The sequence below is a fragment of the Lygodium microphyllum genome, chromosome 24, assembly GCF_053477565.2.
Source record: "Lygodium microphyllum isolate KBCC chromosome 24, Lygodium_microphyllum_v1.1.10, whole genome shotgun sequence".
In the NCBI taxonomy this organism is placed as follows: domain Eukaryota; kingdom Viridiplantae; phylum Streptophyta; class Polypodiopsida; order Schizaeales; family Lygodiaceae; genus Lygodium; species Lygodium microphyllum.
The window spans coordinates 116,424,646-116,430,600 of NC_141158.1; positions in this window are offsets into that span (position 1 = coordinate 116,424,646).

Here is a 5,955-nt window from a genome sequence, read left to right on the forward strand (position 1 = left end):
AGTTACAGAGAGGACAACAGTCTGGCGGTGGTCAGAGATCCGAGGTAGAATGTTACAGATGTGGAGAAAAGGGTCATATCTCACTGAATTGTCCAAACCCCAAAGGATCTGTGGATTATAAGCCCTTATGCAGTCGATGTAAAGGAGAAGGCCACACTGCAAAGGGCTATCCAAGTCCAGCCCCTGTCAAGGCCAATGCCACTAATAGCCAACAGAAGGCACAAGAGCCTGCCTCCAATTTAGTGGAGTTGGAAGTTGCCACTCACCTTATAACAGAGGGGTTTGTATAACATGTATTCATGCAAAAACAAATACATATTGCGCCCATTGTGCCCTTTCAACGAAACATTGCAAACAGTAAGTATTTGCAACTCATTGAGAATGAGAAATTTCATGATACCTATGTAACAACTTGTCTTGTATTTACAGAAGTATACCCTTCAGATTGCTACGAGTGGCAAAATGTTGAGAGTTTCACTGGTTCTTTTAAGTGTTACTACCTCGAAATTGGTAGATTGCTCTTTGAGGGGCATACAGCCAAGTAACGCAGAGGACCTTGTTTTTTTCTATGACTCCAAGTACATATTACCCAAGGGGAGTCGAGAATATGGAACCCTTGAGTCTATGCACATATCGAATCTCAATAGCATAGAATGGCCATTGTGTAGTAGCAACATTTTGCACATGTGTAGCACAAAAATTTCAGCAGACATATTGAATTCTATGAAGCCAAGCACTGGCTCAAAGAATGTACATCTAAGTTGTTTCATACCGATTGCAATTTTTGCACACATGTTCAAGAAATGTAAAGGCTTGAGACGTACCAAAAGCATGTACGCCGTAAAAAATACATCAGAGGATTATGTAACAAGGATTCTAGGCAAAACTTGGACATCAAAAATAACTCACAGTCTTGACACAGTGGAGTACCTAGTCACAACAAGGGACATGGCTTTCAGGTAAAAATTTTCTCTCTTAGTTGACTATTATCTTACTTTGGGATGAATCGGCTACCTTTCCTTTCCAATTACAGGTACTTTGTCGCACGACAAACTTTATGCCTAGTGTTCAAGTATCGTAGATGGAGGATGCTCAAGGGTAAATGGTTGTGCCTTGATCAAGACATGCGTGAAAGTGCAGCAGTGGATGTTACTATCATTTGTTAGGGCCGCAAGCCCCAAGTGTTGCAAATGGAGGATGATTGGCCCTTGAGTATAATGCACCAGGAAATTACAATGTTAATATAGAATCCACATGTTAGCTTCTATTTTAAACTAGATGGTAGGAAAATTCGAAGCCGAGCTGAGGATACTATCACCAGCGGAAAGTGTATGGCTCCACATATTTTAGAAATTGTAGAGTCTTTCTAAAAATCCCAACACAAGTTATAATATCCAACACCTGTAAAATTTTGGATTTTTTTTGCCAATAGAATATTGTTGCTTACAAACTTGCAATATTTAAAAATTATGGTATTTATGCAAAATCGTACACTTGTTATACACTTTCCACATCAACACATTTACATATGCATGTAAACTTTACAAAGATGTAAGTAAAGCCATAACTAAATATCGTATGCGAACAATCCTTAATGGTTTAAAACTTAAGGTTTTTAAGGTAGAACTAGTTTAGCTCTTGTTTCATTGTTTCATTTCACACTTTCTCTCTTCATCTCTTTATATCCACCACATCCCTCCTACCTGCTACGATGGATGCTCGCGCACACTTTGATGAGTGGATCCACGAGACTATCTTTGCCAACCAGGGTGACGAGATATTCCAGGTTTTCTCTAAGAACTTCAACCTTGAAAGCGTGCTCTCATCATTGGATCCCCCCCTTCAGGTTTTGGAAGACTTTGTGAGTATCATTGCTACATGCACATACTCCATCGAGGGATCCAACATGACTTGGGTGCCTCTGGAACAGCTCATGGTATTTCAGGCAAGGAAGAATCACCAAAAAGTGGTGAATAGGTGTCTGGCCCATGTGGATCCTTCGCATAGAGTATGCACTGTTTCCATGGGAAGTGCACCATGTACATCACCTTTGGATCTCGTGGAGTGTGATTGCGCATTGGCAATTTACCTCCTTGCATTGGATACACCCCTAGAGGAGGAGAGTGATGAAGATACAACTCCACATGTTTTTTCTATCACATACACGGGAGAAGAACCGATTGAAGAGCCCATAAATGTTGAAGAGGAACATCGAGTGGTGACAGAGCAAAGGTTGGCTCTCATGGTGCCATCTTCTTTAGAATAGCCACCAACCTTGCCTCCTTGATACCCATTGAAGTAGATGGTGTACAATACTTGCTTCTATCAGATGTATTGCAATACTTGGAAATGAAGGAAGAAGAGTTGTTTTCTATCCTAGTCAGGGATTCAATGGAAGATTTGATTGATTATGATTATATGGATGTGCATCCAACAATGGCAGAGATTGGAATATATGATGGAATAAGCTTAGATACTATGAGTGCGATCATAGCAGCACAGGAGCATATTACCTCGGTTGAAGAAGATTACCTTGTGCCCGATACTGAATTTGAAGCACTACGACATGATTTGTTCGGACCAAGGCCCTAGCTTCCTACCAAGGAGTTTGTAGATCCCTCTGCCCAAAGAGGTGCCTCTCTGACACACGAGGAAATGAAGATACAAGATGATCTGGAGAAGGTGAGATTTCTAACTACCATATATTTTTATGTAATGAAACTTGATGGTAGGGTGCGTCGGGTCCTCGAAGTCCACCGGTGAAATCTTGGCCAAAGATGATGCCTGCAGCTGCCATGTCTGAAGTCTGGCATCTGGGACCACTTTCTAACCCCTGGAGTCCACCGATGAAATTTTGGCAAAAAATGATGCCTATAGTCTAAGGCCAGACTTCAAACAGGACAGCTACAGGCATCATTTTTGGCCAAGATTTCATTGGTGGACTCTAGGGGTCCCAACGCACCCTACCATCAAGTTTCATCACTTTTTGATAACTCTAGGTTAGTCGCTAAATATATTGTTTGATTTGACTTTGTCATTCAAGCATACTATATATAGATGAGTTTGCATCAAAGCAAGGAGGAGCTCGACATGCGGATCAACACAAGGATTCAACTCTTAAGGAGTATATCGATAACCTTGTTGCAGATTTGGTGGTCTTCCATAAGAAGTGCTCACCAAGAGGGTAAGAACTAATCATGAAAATTCGATCTTTGACCAAGTTTGGACCTTTTCGAGCGATACCTGTGACATCTAGCTTGGAGAAGGTGGTGCTAATCAAGCAGTCAAAGCTTCTTTACTTGTTTGACTAAACGTGTGGTGGAGCAATGTGTGTGCTTGCGACATTAGGCGACCTCGCTAAAGTGTCAAATCTGCTTCTCCTGGAGAAAGAGCTGAAGGGGAAGCGCATCATTTTTGAAGCAAAGAAGGAACTTATATTTTCATCGGAACCTGGCCCCTCCTCTCCACCGATGAAAAAGCTAAGGAACAACTGAGAGTTCTTGTTGGCTATCGACTTTTTGTATCTACCATCACTAACAGCTATCACATGTATTTTTCTTGATGAATATAAGATACTTTACTTTGTCCTTACAAATAAATATTTATTAAATAAATGTGTGGTTCGTATAATTGTGACGATAATGTGTGGTATGTGAATGACGCATTCACATACGTTAACATATTTCAATGCGTAGTACTGCACTTGCGATTGTGTAAAACATAATTCAACGCATAGTACTGCACTTTGTGATTGTGCATAAGCAATAACGTAGCTTGTATCCATACGTATTACTACTTTTGATGCGTTCATATGTTAAACAAAAATTAAGAGTCATGCGTTTCAAGAAACAAAACAAAATAACTTTACTCAATTATTTGAATTCAGCACACATCACATGAGATATTATGTATATATAAATAAGTATTCCAATGTGACAGAGTATACAAAATTTTTTGGGCTTCCAAGACGTTATGGGGCTGTAACACTCATTACAAACCTTGCATCATTAATCTAGTAAACTATGGCGGAGTCCCCTTGCCATGTCGAAGTCGAATGATAAAGTTCATGTCTTTATATGTGATTGCGACACGCTTTGCATGGATGGCCACAAGCTGTGTATCATCAAACAAGTCGATGAGAAACCCCTCTGCAGCTATTTGTAGGGCCTCCATGGCTGTAGCAGTCCACCTTCCTGCTGCTGCTGGTGGGCCATCCCGCACTCATGCCCAAAATCTTCCCATCCCTTTCAGCTCCAAGTCTTGCATGACTTCTTGAACAACTTTATGAAAAGAACTTTTCGGGATGAGAAGCTCATATCCATGTTGGATTCTCCTTATCTCTCGAAGGGCGATAGTGCCCGGTTTCCATCTTCTCTTTGTGGTGGTCCTTGTGCTCTACGGGGAGCACCTATTGCTGCACTAGAGGAGGCTCCACCTTGTGCTCCAGGTGGCAAGTCTTGGTGTGATGTCTTCCCGGGGCCAAAATGGCGACATGCTTGCTTGGTGCGTGCCATGCAAGCTCAAGGAGGGCAAGATGGAGAAGAGACAGAGGTTGGGATGTGAAAATGGAGGAAGCAAAGAAATCAAGATGTGAAAATGAGAAGAATAATGAACTTTCAACCCATTTAAACCCCAAAACTGGGTTAATGCAGCTTCATACGCATTGTCCATCGTGTGATACTAAATCCATAACCTTGTATCAGAATGCAACAAAACCTCACATGCACACTCGTTAGGTGGCCAAGAGCCCTTTTTTTTTTGAAAAAAAAGTGCTTGCAGACCTCTGGTTCATAGAGAGCCATTGAACCGGCCCAACTGAAAACTAAAGCAGTGTGCATTAAATGCACAGAAATTAGACGACCAGGATCATTTAGTACAATAGTGTGAACACGATACCAAGGCAAACCCATGGAAAACCCCTTTTTGTTTGGAGATAAATGAACGCCGTGCAACTTTCTTGCATTGTAGGCTTGCGCCACGGATATACTACGTAGGAAGGAAAAAAACAAAGAATTGACAAGTACTACTTACTCAATTTGGAATCGAGATCCAGTTAGACACAGGTATAGATAGAAAGCGACCCCGAATCTGCAGGAATTCAAGCGGGTTGCAACAATAGCCAAACCCCTTATTCTTGTTCTTTCAACAGGAATAAGTCCATGAATATTTTACCATTAACATGCTTTATGTAACAATGCGGAGATTCTTTGCATATCCGCAGCACAAAATTCTCCGAATTCCTAACTGTTTTAGCATTTCCAGCAAAGTCCATTTCAATCCTTTGATTTTGGATCCGATTCTGACAGGGTATGTTACAATGGAGCATACATCCTAATTCTTTCTGGATCTCACGTTTTCGTTCTAGAGATCAATACAAATTTTTGATTATTAGTCCATGCCAATTGGTGTTCCAAAAGTGCCCTTTCATCTACTTGGGGAAAAGGACGCAATTTGGGTAGACATGTAGAACAACTAATCGATTAAAGCTGGGCTAACACACTCCTTTTTTATTACTTAGCATATGATTAGGATGTCAAAATGTCTTTGTACCATCTAAAATCAACTAACTTTTGAAGCAAAAAATCTAACGAGATTTTCACTTCTAAATCATTTTTAAATCCATGGCTAATGGAGACTAACAGATTGTCAAGGCTTCATTTGTTAATTTTGCAAAATCTATAATAACAAGATAAAGTACTCTAAAATTAATAGATACAAATAGTGGAATCGAGCAGAAAAAGGGGGCCTCGACTCATCCGTCCTACACTTGCGGATGTCGTTTGGATCACCACCCCTGGAGTGGAAAATGAGCCCAAAGATTGTTCTCATGAGCACCTAATTTCAAGAAAGAACGGATTGGTAGAAAGAGGCATGTTTCTCAGTGCACCAATCACAAAGTGGTTCAAGATCATTGAGAAATAAAGAAAAAAGAGACACACACAAAATTGAACCAAG